We start from the raw sequence: 15722 nt of genomic DNA on the forward strand, positions 1-15722 counted from the left end.
CTCCTGGCTCTTGTTTCTTCATGGTATGGGGTCCCCCTCTCTCTGTGCTCACTTCTCTCTTTTATATCTCAAAACTTTGATTTAAAGTTTGACTTAAAACACAACCTCATCTTGTAGATTAAGCCCTGGCTTTATTAACTTAACTGCCTCTATTCTTGCCTCATTAACATCATAGAGGTAGGATTTACAACACATAGGAAAAATCAAATCAGATGACAAAATGGTGGACAATCACACACTACTGGGAATCATGGCCTAACCAAGTTGACACACATTGGGGGGACACAATTCAATCCATAACAATACTCAAACCCACTCCCATCAAGTTGATTCTGACTCGTAGCAACCCTGTAGGACAGAGTAGAACTGCCCCATAGGGTCCAAGGCTGTAAATCGTTACAAAATAAGACTGCCACATCATTCTCCCATGGAGCAGCTGGTGGGCTTGAACCACCAACCTTTTGATTAGCACCTGAGCACTTTAATCACTGAGCCACCAAGGCTTCTCTTCTGATGTATACATGTACACATTTCTGCTGGGTGTGCTTACTTTTAGTAAAAAGATGCCATTTTTTTTCTAAAGTGTTTCCATCAGCTTACATCCCACCAGCAACGAATGAGTTTCTCCATTGGCCCAAAACCTCACCTTCACATTGTGTTACCATTCTTTGCAATGTTGGTCATTTTGTTGGTTGTGTGGTGCCTTATCATTGCGTTTAATTTTCTATGATGAAAATATCCAACATACACAAAAGTAGAAAGAAGAGTTTAAAGAATCTGTAAGTCCCTGTGTGCCAGTCACCCAGCTTCAAATAGTTATCAATATTTTGTGAATAAAGAAAACCCTTACTTCCTGTTATTCTTTGGGATATTTGTACTGTGTCTCTAATGGATCAGAACATTATGTATGATTATACCTAGAATAATTAGTAATAATTCTTCGATATTATCCAATTCCCAGGCCAGCTCAAATTTCCCCCATTGTTTAATAATACTACAGGCTAGTCTGTTTATAATACACATAACTGGCCCTTTTTCTAAGCAGGTTTGTTTGTTTGTTTTTTAAAAAAGGAAGATATATCCTGCCTTCACTCAAAGGATATGAATCCTTTGACTTGTAGTCACCTGTTAGCTTTTTTACCTCCTGTACTTTGGTGTAAGCATCAGGCTCCTGTCCTACCACATTATAGGCACCAAACCATCTAAAAAAGAAATGAAAGAATCCCGGACTGCAAAGGGGCACGCAGCCTTTTGTGATGGCATAACCTTCCCTGCTGTGTGTTTCTCCTCTCCAGCATCCATGGCTGAACTCTGGAAAGCATTGACCATTTTGAGGAGTCTAAAAAATTTTAAAAATTATTATTTATTTATTTTTTTAATGATACATGGACACAGTTTCTGTCTCCGGCGCCTTGCCTCCTTGGTGATGGAACCTGACAGAAAGCTTTTCATCTGCTCAGAGAGCTTTCAGCTGTCCTGGAAGAAGGAAATCTGAACGATCTGGTTGGCGTCTTCAGAGAGTTGGAGCCATCCCTGAACATGGGTCTGAGAGTTTGCCCTGGGAGGGTACACTTCATTAGTGAGTAGAATCTCCTGTCTTCATCTGCCCTATTCACGTTTTACTCTGCTGTGGCTAACAAAGCGGAGAGACCTTGACTGTTCCCGTGAAGCCCAGGACAAACAGCTACTAATTGTTCTGAGGAATTCCATCATATGTGAGGTAATTCATCTTTCTGAGGTCATAGAATTGGTATAAACTTTTCTCAACCCCTCATCCCGCAAACTCCTAACTAGCAAGGTGCTCTGAACAGCATTATGTTATTCAAATGTAACGCGACAACTACGCAATTTTAAATTTTATAGTAGCCTTTTAAGAAAAATAAAACACAAAGGAAATGGATTTTAATAATACATTTCACTTAACACAACATATCCAGAATATTATAATTTCAGCAGATACTACATTTTATGAATTATTGAAGAGATATTTTACATTTTTTATACTAAATCTTTGAAATCAACTGTACATTTTATACTTACAGCAAATCTCAACCATAATGAGGGAAGGACTCAATATCCATTTGTGGCTACAGAATTGGACAGTGGAAGTCTAGAACAGAGAATTTCAATTCGGATTTACCCATGTTCAAATCCAGCTCCATTAATTCTGTTCTCTGGATGAATGGGTGACAGTCTTTTTAAAACTCAAGTATATTAACCCTAGCCTCACAGCATCACAGTGACAAAAATAAATGTCCAAATTGTGCCTGTTTTAAGGAGGGGCTCCAGTGTATGTTGGTATTTATTATTGATCTTTTATCAAATTAGTGAGGAGTCATGGCATTTTATACTTGTAATGGATTAAATTGTGTCCCCCAAAATTATGTTTTGTAAATCCTAATCCTTATACTTGTGGATGTAATCCCATTTGGTAATAGGATTTTCTTTGTTGTGTTAATGAGGCCATATCAGGGTAGGGTGTGTTTTAGGCCAATCATTTTTGAGATATAAAAAAAAGATTAAGTACAGAAGCAAGCTAGCAGAAATGGAGAAAGACTGATGCTACTGGAGATAAAAGAACCTATGAAGAAAAACTGAAACTACTTCCCCAGAACCGGTGCCCAGAATTCAGACTTTTAGCCTCATAACTGTGAGAAAATAAATTTTTGTTTGTTAAAGCCACCCACTTTGTGGTATTTCTATTATAGCAGCAATAGATAACTAAGGCAATACTTCAGCTCTGAGTTTATTATGTAATAATTAGATGGTAGAGCTAAAAGGGGTATTAAAGACCCTCTTTTAATTCAAGCAGCTTTATTTGGCAAATGATGGAACCCAGATTTAGAACAGAAAGAAACCTGCTCAAATTGGGGTGATTATTTAGAATTTACCATGTCCAAGATTACCTACATAAATCGCTAGCTATCACACAGAAAAGATGTCAAGCTCTAGCTTATTTCATCAAACAATATTTATTTTGGGAATCTTTCGTGGTCTGGGCATTGGAGATACAGTAGTAAACAAGACAAAATCTCTGTACTTGGGAAGCTGAGAGACATTATATTCACTACTGAAAGAGGTCTTTACATCTGTTTCTAGCCACATGTAATTTACATCAAGAATATTACACTATCACAATTACACTGATGGATGAGTCATGACAAAGTGACACCATTATTGCATATTACCTAGAAAAAGACTTAGACCGTTATAGTCTACCAGAAACCTTTGGTCCCACAATCCCCTACCCTCTCTAGCTTCCTCATCCCCAAATGTAACAACTATCCTGACTTGTATCACTACAGATTAGTTTTGCCTTTTTTTCAATTTCATACACTTAAGAGTTACACATTAAGAATTATATGCAAGGTGGTGCCTGGCTGCCACTACTGACAGTCCTGACCAGGGACATAACAGGAGGTCCTAGATAGAATGAGAGAAAAATGTAGAGCAAAACTTAAATCCCTAAAAAAGACCAGACCTACTGGACTAGTAGAGGCTAGAGAAACCCCTGAGACTACAGCCCTAAGAGAAGCTTTGAACTTGGAATTGAAGGTATTTCTGCAGGTCACCTTTCAGCCAAATAATAAATTGGTTTTATCACCCATGAGTAATGCGCTCCCTTAAACAATTAACTATATGAGGTCAAAAGGTCAACAGTTACCCAAAAGCAAAGATGAGAAGGCAAGGAGGGGAAGGGAAGCTAGATCAATGGAAACAGTAGAATGGAAATAATGAGAATGCTGACAATTGTAAAAACTGTATCAAATGGCACAAAACAATGTGTATAAAAATTGTTAAAGGGGAACCTAATTTGCTGTATAAACTTTCACTTAAAACACAATAAAATATTATTGAAAAAAAATTACATGCAAGCTGACTTCTTTTGCTAAACTGAGATTTACTTATGTAGAATTATTCATTTTCTTTGCTTTATAGAATTCCATTGTTTAAAAAACTAAAACCAAACCCTTTGCCGTCGAGTTGATTCCAACTCCCAGCGACCCTATAGCACAGATTAGAACTGCCCCATAGAGTTTCCAAGGAGCACCTGGTGGATTTGAACTGCCAGCCTTTTGGTTAACAGTTGTAGTTCTATTTAATTGTCTTTCTACTGTTGATGCACATGGATTGTTTACTGTTGGAAGCTGTTATGGATACACATTCTCGTGCATGACTTTCTGTGACATGTTCTATCATCTGAGAATAAAGTTAGTGTATCTTTTGCAATCTGCAGGATTTTTATTTATTTATTTATTGCCTGATTGTACTGGCTAGAATATCAGTACACTATTGAATACATGTGCTGAGAGTAGACATAAAAGACTTTTTCATGATCTAGGGGTAAAACACTCAATCTTTCCTGTTTTTAAAATATGGTGTTAGTTGTGGGTTTTTCATAGTTCTTTTTTTTATCAAGAATTGATATTGGACTTTGTCAAGTGTTTTTTCTGCATCTATGATTGTATAGGTTTTTTTTTAGTTTGTTAATATGGTTTATTACACTGACTGATTTTCAAATGTTAAACAAACCCTGAATTTTTGGGATAAGCCAGGAACACTTGATCATGATGTACCATTCTTTTAATATATCGTTGAATTTGATTTTCTAAAATTTTGTTTAGAATTTTTGCACCTATGCTCATGGGAGATATTGTTCAGTAGTTTTGTTTGTACTGTTTTTGTCTGGTTTTTAGTGACAAAATAATGCTACCTCATAAAATGAGTTTGGACAGAGGTTGGCAAATGTTTTCTGTAAGAGGCCAAAGAGCCAAAGCTTTACAGACCATTCGGTCTCTGTCACAGTGACTCAGTTCTGTTACTGTAGTGGAAAAGTAGTGATAGATAATATGTAAATCAATGGGTGTGGCTGTGACCCAGTAACTTCATTTTCAAAATCAGACGTTGGACCAGATTTGGCCTGTGGGCCATAGTTTGTCAATCACTTAGTTAGGAAGCATTTCCTCCCAATCCTAAAACTTATGTGAAAATGCAGAGGCAACCATAAAGAAGAACCAGGTTGGAGGATTTATACTATCGATCCTTATCTTAAGCTATAGTAATAAGGTTGATTGGTGTTAATCCAAGAATAGGCAAAATGAAAGTGAAAGGAACAGAGTACAGCACCCAGAAGTAGACCCAAACATGTATAGACCCCTAATTTATGACAAAGGTGCAGTGGACAAAGAATTGTCTTTTCAATAAATTGTTTTGGGTTAATGATATGTCCATATGGAAATATGCACATGGAAAAGACCCTTAAAACTCAGTAAAAATGCAACGACATAAACAGCATCTTCCACTAAATGATGTCCAGTAAGCGTGTGAAAAAGTATACATCACTACTCATCAGAGATTTGAAAATTAAAAGTGAGATATCATTACACATCCTCCCCGAAGGGCAAAACAAATGACAAGATAAGGATTTGAAACAATATTGTTGTATATTGCTCACAAGAGTTTAAATCAATTTAGCCATTTTGGAAAACTATTTGTCAGGGTTTACTAAAACATGTGGCCACCTTACAAAATGTCAATTCCACTCCACTCATATGCCAGAAATAAACACATAGGCCCAACAGAAAACATATAAAAATACTCAGAGTTTATATTCGTGATAAACCAAAAAACCAAACCCAGTGCCGTCGAGTCGATTCCGACTCATAGCGACCCTATAGAACAGAGTAGAACTGCCCCCCAGTTTCCAAGGAGCGCCTGGTGGACGCGAACTGCCAAACGTTTGGTTAGCAGCCGTAGCACTTAACCACTACGCCACCAGGGTTTCCAATACCCATGATAGAGAAAAAAAAAAAAAAAAAACCCTGAAAAATAAGCAAGAGCATTAAATTTTAAATGGTTAACATTTCTCAGGCCATCATGACTCAGTACCATGTGTGTATTATTTTTAATCAGAACAAAACAAATTTTAGAATTCAAATCTATAAACTATAGTGTATTAACTTTGCAACATAGTTAACTTAAACATAAATCCAAATATATTAAGACTTTAACAATCCCTAATTTGTCAATCTTCTACATAAAATGACCATCTTTTTTTATTGAGTGTATTAATAAAAATATTTTTAATGGTATTTGATTCAAATGTTGCTGGAAAGCCTAAACATAATGTTGAAACTATTGACCTACCCTATGATCAGTTTTATTGTTATAAAACAAAAAATATGCCGTTACAGTTACTTTAGATTATCCAAGTACTAGTAGGTCAGGTGTAGAATCTACCAGATGAAGCAAATGTGGCTTTATCTAGGTGGTGACAATTTTTGGAGAGACACGAGCATCAGGAAGAAGTCAAAAACGCAAAATCAAAATCCTGTAAGGATTTGAATCCAAAACCTTTTTCTTACCAGACAAGCAGAATGAAAGACAAAGCCACAATCCCACTTACCATCCTAAAAATTAATTTATTTGATATGCATAAAATTGATAACATTTACGAGCACACCAGTAAATTTTAGATTTTGCAAGTGAAAAATCACATTTCATTTTGAGCAGGAAGCATACCAAGACAAACCTCCTTGGTGCAAGACACTGTCAAGGCCTGGGCAGAGGAGGCCTTGTGGAAACTGCGAGTTTCAGACAAACAATGTATTTTTCAATTTCTCTCCTGAAATCTATAAAAGTTTGTTTTAAGCACTGATCCTTGAGAAAAACCCACTCCTTCACACTCTTTCGATAACAAATTATATTCTGAAGCATACTTTCTAGGTGTTGACAATGTGTTAGTGTGTATGATGATCACTGTACTCGAGAAGATGGAGGTGTTGAGAAAAAGAGCCAGACTGTCATAGCACATGGCAGATAAGCAAACAAATAAACAAAAAACAGGTTTAAATAGACAGCTCTGAGCGTTTAGAGAAAACAATGTTATCAGATGGAAAGACTCAAGAATGGGCATCGAAGGATGAAATCTAAGAGGGGATAGAGTAGGGGGAACAAATATGGAAGTGGGAATTTCTCTACGAAGAAAGAACAATAACCTGTTCAACTGAGTGTGAAACACTCATTCAGGGTAGGAGTGATTTTTTCAAATAATATTTTATTGTGTTTTCGGTGGAGGTTTACACTGCAGTTTAGGTTCCCACTCAACAATTTCTACACAAGTTGTCCAGTGACACTGGTTACATTCTTCACAATGTGTGAACATTCTCATTATTTCCATTCTGGTTGTTCCATTTCTATTAATCTAATTTCCCTGCCCCCTTATATTCTCATCTTTGTTTTTAAAGTAATTGTTGACTGTTTGCTCTCATATAGGTGATTTTTTAAAGGAGCACAGTACTTACGTGTGATATGTATTGTTTTGTGAGCCAATCTCTTATTTAGCTACAAGGTGACCCCAGGGTTTAGTTTCAGTTCAAGGTTTAAAGAGTATCTCAGGGCAATAATTTCGGGGAGTCCTCCAGTCTCCACCAGTCTGGTCAGTTTTTTTTTTTTTTTTCAGGAATTTGAGGCTCTGTTCCACATTTTTCTCCCACTCTATTAGGGTCCATCTGTTGTGGCTCTGATTAGAACGGTCGGTAGTGGTAGCCAGGCACCGTTTAATTCTTCTGGTCTTGGGGTAGGTGAGGCTGTGGACTATTAATCCTGCAGCCTAGTTTCTTCTTTAAGTCTCTGTTTTCCTTCTTTCTCTTTTGCTCCAGATGAGTAGATATCAATAGTTGTAGCTTAGAGGGCTGCTCGCAAGCTTTTAAGACCCCAGACACTACTCAACAAACTAGGATATAGAACATAACTTTATGAACTACATTATGCCCATTGACTGAGGTGTCCCACAAGACTATGGTCCTAATCCTTCAAACCCAGAAATCCAATCCTGCAAGGTGTTTGGTTATATCTGAGAAGTATCTGCAACTGTGTCACCTATATGCTTGATAATATATATATGAATATATGTGCATACATTCACATAGACACACATACCTATATATACACACACATATACATACTTCATACAGGAGCCCTGCTGGTTCAGTGGTTAAGTGCTCAGCTGCTAACCAAAAGGTCAGCGGTTCGAATCTACCAGCTGTTCTGCAGGAGAAAGATGTGGCAGTCTGCCTCTGTAAAGATAACAGCCTTGGAAACCCTATGGGGCAGTTCTACTTTGTCCTAAAGAGTCGCTATGAGTTGGAATCGACTCAATGGCAGAGGGTTTGGTTTTGGTTATACACACATATGCTTACATACACATATACATATGTTGATGTTGTTAGGTGCCATTGAGTTGGTTTGAACTCTCAGTGACCCTATGTACAACAAAACAAAACACTGCTCAGTCCTATGCCATCTTCACAATCATTGTTATGTTTGAGCCCACTGTTGCAGCCACTGTGTCAATCCACCTCAGCAAGGGTCTTCCTTTTTTTTTTTATTGTGCTTTAGATGAAGGTTTACAGAGCAAATTATTTTCTCATTAAACAATTAATACACATATTATTTTGTCATTGATTGCCAACCTCACGACATGTCAATACTCTCCCCCCTTCTTGACCTTGGGTTCCTTATTACCTTCTTTCCTGTCCCCTCCTACCTTCTCATCCTTGCCCCTGGGCTGGTGTGCTCATTTACTCTGGTTTCATTTTGTGGGCCTGTCCGATCTTTGGCTGAAGGGTGAACGTCAGGAGTGACTTCAGTACTGGTGTCCAGGAAGTAGAAGTGGTTTTTTAAAAGTAAACTGGAAAAGTGTAGATGATGAAGAAGAATAGTTAGAAATTAATGGTTAGAAATTAGATTAATTAAGAATATGAAGATCTTTTGAAGAACTCTGAGCAGAGGGGTTACATTATCAAACTGAGCTTTGAGGTATATGCCTTTAACTGTGGACTGTAAGGAAGGATGGAAGATGTTGAGACTAGAGGTAGAGAAACCAAGAGCTATTCAAACAGGGAAGGGCCCCAGGTATTGGGCCACATTCCTCCATCAGCCTCTGAAATCAGCTGTGACATACATGTGACCCAGCATTTCTTCCACCATATTATGTACCATAATATCAAGGACAATGGCTGTACGAGATGACAATTTATCTCTGGTTTTCTGGACCATCCACCAAAGGAAGTAAAGGAAATTCTTTGAGAGTCTCCCAGCTGGCAACTACAAGGCAGAATATTCATTCATTTGTTTCTTCAGGCATATATATATATATATATATATATATATATATATATATATTTTCCCACCTACTCTGTGCCAGGCACTGTTCTAAAAGCTAAAAAATACAGCAGCGATCAAAATAGATGGAAGGAAAAAAAATCCAGCTCTCAAGGAACTTATATTGTAGTGGGGAAGTTTGCGTGGTAAAGACATAAGCAAATGAATAGGTAAAGTACACAGCATGTCGGATCTTGATACATATTATGAAGAAAAATAAAGCCATCAGTATCGATAGGAAATATGGGTGGGGTGGATCAACTACAAGAAGACATAGAAAGCTTCACTGATAAGACGAATGCTCTGTGTTTGGATCTCAATGTCTCTCCTTACAAAGCGTAGAGGCCTCACTCCAGGAAAAAAGCAGGAATTCAGGTATCCCAGAGCTGCCCTGACCCTGTTGGCTCCTGGGCAGATCCGAAGACAGGTCCATGCTTCAGCTGCTTCCTACAGCCGTGGTGGGGGTTCCAATAAAGAAGCAGGTTTGGAGTTGAGTTTCTCTCCTTGGGTCACCAATTTCAGCCACTCTATTTACTAATAAGAAAAAGTTCCAAGATAGATAGTGAGAAAAGCAAGGGACACAATCGTGTGAGGAACATTCAACCACTGGCCATTTGATTTTAAGGGAGACAAAGAGACACCACATACGTGTATTGTGTTTGTATAAAAAGAACTCCAGATAGATATACAGGAACCTAATAAACGTGTTCCTTGTAGTAGATGGGAGAACTGGGCAGTTGGTTACCAGGTTGAAAATGAGATTGCTTACTGTACTGTATTTTTTATATAAACCAAAAAACCCAAACCCACTGCAAACCCACTGCTGTCGAGTAGATTCCAACTCAGCAACCCTGTATGACAGAGTAGAACTGCCCGGTAGAGTTTCCAAGCAGCGCCTGGCGGATTCGAACTGTCAGCTTCTTCTTGGCTAGCAGCCATAGCACTTAACGACTACACCAGCAGGGTTTCCATTTCATATATACAATAATTAAACCCTAGAGTGGAAATGCTTAATCAAATCTATAAACCAAAACAAACAATATTTTAGCTACATTATCCTAAATGGCCACAAGATGGAGATAGCGTTCTTAACTCACCTACTGATGAAAGGAGCTCTTCCTCTGTTCTGGTCTTTCCCTTAGTATAGTAACAGTTGCCAGAATTTCTCTCCACCGACACTTGATTTCTCTCAGTGTGTTCCTCTATTGATCAAAAAAGAAATTAATTAATTGGGCCAGCTTCAATTTTTAAATTTGGGAGGGGAGTGGGGGTGGAAATATTGACCAAAATCAAATCCACTGGGGTCGAGTCGATAATATACTTCCAAGTACCCATCACACGTACTTCAACAACTACCAACATCTTGCCCATTTTGTTTATTATCAGCAGCCACATGGGGAAGTTGTAAAGAAATCCAAAATACGTTATTTCAATCATGAATATTTTCAGAAGCATCCTAAAAGATACAGACCTAAAGAAAGTATAACTTTCACTCCTAAGAAAATTTAAAAATTATTTGTAACATCATCCAATACCTAGTCCTTAAAAAAAAAAAAAAATTCCTCAAATTTTTTTTTACAGTGATTTTGCCTAAATAAGGATCTCATGAGATCTACACATGGCATTTGCTTATGTCTCTTAAATCTATCCATAGCATGTACCCAAATTTCCAATTTGCCATGTTTTCTCTTTGGAGAAGGCATTAAGAGACTATAATCTAGGTGATGGGAATTCTCATTGTTCATGGACTGGACTGTCATTTTTTTTAAACATAGTCTGCGAAAAGTTCTAGGAAAAAAGAAAAGTTTTTGTTTTCTTAAAAAAAAAAAACAAATTTAAGATCATATTGATATTTCCCATTCAAATTTAAGTTAAAGGAATTTTTACCTACCATCTTTTGATTTTATAATTAAAACTCTTTTATTCTGAAAAGTCTTAGTTCCTGATACGTTAAAAATAACTTTACATATATAGACAAAATAGTAAAAGACATCTTAACACTTTTATAATTCTGAATTAAGAACAAGAAGAGAAGAAGAAAAAAATTGAAAAGTATGAAGAAATTGAACCCATTCTGAATACAAATTCAAAATATCTGCTGGAGATATTTTCCATATTTATATAGAAATAAGTCACTTAAAATATTAACTACTTTAAGTTAAAAAAAATCTCTATCAAACTTTTACTGGAGAATGCGAAGGTAGTTTCTTTTCTATGTTAAAATGAGAAAAAGTGTTTTGCAATAATGTAATTTTTTTTAATTGTACTTTAGATGAAGGTTGCAGAACAAATTCGTTTCTCATTGAACAGTTAGTACACATATTGTTTTATGACATTGGTTAGCAATCCCACGACATGTCAACACTCTCCCTTCTCAGCCTTGGATTCCTTATTACCAGCTTTCCTGTCCCCTCCTGCCTTCTAGTCCTTGCCCCAGGGCTGGTGTGCCCCTTTAGTCTCGTTTTGTTTTATGGGCCTGTCCAATCTTTGGCTGAAGGGTGAACCTTAGGAGTCACTTCATTACTGAGCTGAAAGGGTGTTCGAGGGCCATACTCTCAGGGTTTCTCCAGTCTCTATCAGGCCAGCAAGTCTGGTCTTTCTTTTTGAGTTAGAATTTTGTTCTACACTTTTTTTCAGCTCTGTCCAGGACCCTCTATTGTGATCCTGGCAGAGCAGTCATTGGTGGTAGCTGGGCACTATCTAGCTGTACTGGACTCATTCTCGTAGAGGCCATGGTAGATGTGGTCCTTTAGTCCTTTGGGCTAATCTTTCCCTTGTATCTTTAGTTTTCTTCATTCTTCCCTGCTCCAGAAGGTGTGATATCAGTAGAATATCCTAGGTTGCTGCTCACAGGCTTTTAAGACCCCAGACGCTACTCACCAAAGTAGAATGTAGAACAGGAATGCAGTATTTTGAGTTCTTCCTGTGACCAATTGCAGTAATCCCACTTTTCATGTAGAAACTTATATTTTGAAACTATGACCTAGACAAGCCAATTAAGCTAGTAAAAAAATATAATTTTTTCCAAGTTCTTCCCTAAACATGCTGAGGTCCCGATCAGGTATTACTTTCTCAGACTTGGGAAAAGCAGTATCTTTTTTATGGTTAAACCTATGTGTGGGGCTATGTAGTCCATTAACTACAAGATTTCTATTCACTAGGAAGGTGGCTTTAGTAGAAAGAATATACTGTGCCAACACCTGATCGCTGGAGCTGGAAAATGGTCACAACCGAGCAGAAAAACAAATAGGAACAAACAGGCTCCCCCAGAGAGAATTCCTTGCTTATCCTTTAAGGAAAAATAAATTTGGTATTCCTTTGTTCTGGACTGACATTAACTCATATTTTCTCCTTCTCAAATTAAGGAACAGAGAACACAGAAATCTTGAAGCTGTAAAATAGCTTAGAAAGAAAGTGCTTCTTTTAATGAAATATAATAACACTCTTTTTTTCATGGTTTGTGTGTTTGTTTTTTGTTTAAGAAATCCTCCCCTACAGCTAAGAACACATTTTCCTGCTTCATCTTCGAAAAGGTTTTAGTGCTTTCCCTTTTACACTTAGGAACTTTTTTTCCCCCTTTGGATAACCAATCACCCTGAAAAGTGTATTGACCAGCCCGCTTTTTCCTCACTACTCTGGAATCCCATTTCTTATTTCTAAAGTTTCAACAAAAAAATTAGATCTGGTCTTTGGATTTCTAATTGAGTTGGTAAATGTATCCATCTCTGTACAATACCACCCAATATTATAACTATAGGAGTCTTCATAGCCACTAAATCACTTTCTACCTCATCAGGAGTTTTTGGCTGTTTTTGTTACTTTTCCAGTAGCTGAGGGAGCTGGAGACAGAGAGCTGAGCTGAGCTTCCAGATGTGGGAGGAGTCAATTAGGACAAGCCAAAATGCAAGAAGTCAAGTCCCTGATCATGTAACTGCAATAATACAAGTAAAACATTAAACCAGGAAAAGCACCAGCTCCTCCACTGCTACATTTTCCTCCCAGTGGCCACTGCCACAGGAAAGGGTCAGACATATCACCGCAGACAACAGACATGGGGCAATTTCTCACTGCCAAGGGAACCAGGAACAGGGTCCTGTCCTCGTGAAGTCGCTGGGCCAACACTCTAATTTGATATTTAAACAAATAAAATGTATTGAAGGAATGAAGTGCAGGAGAGCATGCATTCAGTTTGGTTCTAACAGCATGCTCTGCCTTAGAGGCAAAACAAAGAGATATTTAACAAATACAGTGAGTACAGATAACAACTTCACATCAAAGCAATGGCAGGAAAGGAGATGAGACTTACAAGGGTGGCAATTTGTGAAACTTCCTTTACTTCAGTTTCTAGTCTAACACAAATCTCTCATATGTGATATGTTTTAACTAAGGCAATAATTCTTAAATGAAAAGTGTAATCAATTTCAACATGAAAGTTTAGTGATGTGGAAGTTAGTGATATAAATGCAGCTGGGCCAACTTAATTGGAATCTTTGGATAAAGAACTGGCCATTAATTAGGAAAATGTAAATAAGCTGCTTATTTAGCTGAGAAAAAAAAAGATAATGCCTAGGCGCTTGCTGGGGAACTTGTTAAGATATTTAAAACAACATGTTTATCTATAGGCTCTAATTTAACAACTCAGTGAAGCTTTTTCTGAGGCCAGTTGCTAGAACACTCAACATAACAAACACGACTGAGCTTTGTTTTTCAAACAGCTACTTTAATAAAATCCTAATGGTTATCAGGAGCCTAGAAGTAAAACCCTCAGTTTAATTTCTGAATGGAGTGTTTCAGTTCTGAATCTCCCCAATTAGACCTACCCCCGCACAGGCCTATGGCCAAGGTGTCTCTTGGGCCCTTCTGCTGAGGCCATCTTATCAAGGGGCCTTGAGATACTTTTTCTCCACTCTGACTCAATACCCAGTACTCTTCCCCTGCTAACCCTTTCCCTTTCCCCAGCCCCTGGATCCGTAAAACAGCTGAAACCTTTTGTTCAGCATTCTCTTGGCAATGAAATGTCCCCTACATTTACACGGAAGCACCAGAACCTCACATAGTCCTGTTCCATGGGGAAAAATAAACAACAAAATGTTTAGCTTGGAAATTATCTCATCATTTGAATGAACGGAGAGCATTAGGGCCTCAAACCCTGGTGGTGTAATAGTTGAGTGTTAAGGCTGCTAACCAAAAGGTCCGCAGCTCGAATCCACCAGGCAGTCCTTGGAAATCATGGGGCAGTTCTACTCTGTCCTATAGGGCATGAGTTGAAATGGACTCAATGGTAATGGATTTGGATTTTTTTTTTTTTTGGTATCAGGGCCTCATGTGACAAAATAAGTCATTACATAAAAATCATTTATGCTGTGCTTATTTACAGGTCTCAGTTATCTTTAGTGTAGGATCACAATAGAAGAAAATAATGTTTTTTCTTTTTCTCTTTACTTTTCATGCCATGAGTGTACATTTCATGGCAACATGAGTTGTACTTACAATAAACCAGGCAAAGAACAATACAAGTAGACACATGTAAGGAATTATGTGGAAGCTGCTTCCAAATGCTAGACAAGTTGTTAGATGCAGCAGCTTAAAAAAGGGAAGAAACTTTAAAGGAGCCAGTAAGATTAGAGTGGGCCTTGAAAGATGTGTAGGATTTGAATCGAAAAACAGAGAATTGTTTCAGACTTTACTACTGTACTAAATTTGGATCCATTTTAGACACATTAGGTAGTAATTTATTTTAAATTACCTAAACCAAAACTCAGCCATAATGGAAGGTTCAAAACCCTTCGTAGAACTTGGCTTTGTATTATCTAAGAGACACATAATTTTTAATAATTATAACCCAGAGAGACATCATCATTTCTTGGGTGGTTGGGTCTCGTTTATGACAACCTAAATAAATCATTTGGAATTGGTTTTTCCTCAGTGGTTCTAGGCAAGGTCAGAAAACAGGATTTAAGACACCAATAAAAAAAAACTTTAAAATAGGTTAATTTTAGTTTCAGAAGAGTCGGATAAATGCTTTCACATTTCTATGCCTTCACTACCCCCCAAAGTCTTGTTTCCTATTGTAATGTTTTGTTACATGGATATAGGGCAAAAGTTTCCTAATTAGAAACAGCATTGAACTCTCTCAGGCTGAAAATTGCATTCAAAATCCTTTCTCCTCAAGGAAAATTCCGAGAAAATAATACATCTTATTCCCGAAAGGGCTAAAATCCTAAAGGGAAGAATGAAAAACAGAATCAACCGGCATTGTTTACTCCAGAAGCGCCATTGCCAGGCTGAGGGCTGCGGAAACCGGAACCCTCTGGCGCATGCGTACTGAGCGGCGCTGGGCCTGGATGCTGTCGACCAATCAGGACGCGAGGAGGAAGGGCGGGCAATCAGCCGCCAAATTCAAACTCCCCGCCCAACCTCTATGTCTTGGCGCGAGTCCAACTCAGCAATTCTGACAAGGGCTCTAGAGTATGAACCTGTTTCGAACTAGAAAAAGCTTTCTTCCAGTTCGTTACTTAACCCTAAAGGTTAACAAAACTGTGGACGGACTACATTTT

At 37.8% G+C, this 15722-nt stretch overlaps 1 protein-coding gene across 7 annotated transcripts in view; it reads right to left on the reverse strand.

Annotated features, from left to right (window-relative positions):
• The window catches only part of LOC100674008 (histone H2B type 1-J), a 31458-nt gene that overhangs the window by 14949 nt on the left and 787 nt on the right, over positions 1 to 15722 (reverse strand). The window contains exons 2-4 of one of the 7 annotated variants that reach the window (XR_010321405.1): positions 10263 to 10367; positions 9562 to 9699; positions 2924 to 8692 (exon numbers count right to left, since the gene is read on the reverse strand). The exons of 1 other annotated variant lie outside the window; for it this stretch is intronic. The gene's annotated coding sequence lies outside the window, so the exon portion shown is untranslated. Of the gene's footprint in view, positions 1 to 1322; positions 1340 to 2923; positions 9700 to 10262; positions 10368 to 15722 lie in introns of those variants that run through there. 5 more of the 7 variants (XR_010321403.1, XR_776091.3, XM_064282049.1 and 2 more) reach the window with 5 other exon arrangements.

The sequence above is a fragment of the Loxodonta africana genome, chromosome 1 (assembly GCF_030014295.1).
Source record: "Loxodonta africana isolate mLoxAfr1 chromosome 1, mLoxAfr1.hap2, whole genome shotgun sequence".
NCBI lineage: Eukaryota > Metazoa > Chordata > Mammalia > Proboscidea > Elephantidae > Loxodonta > Loxodonta africana.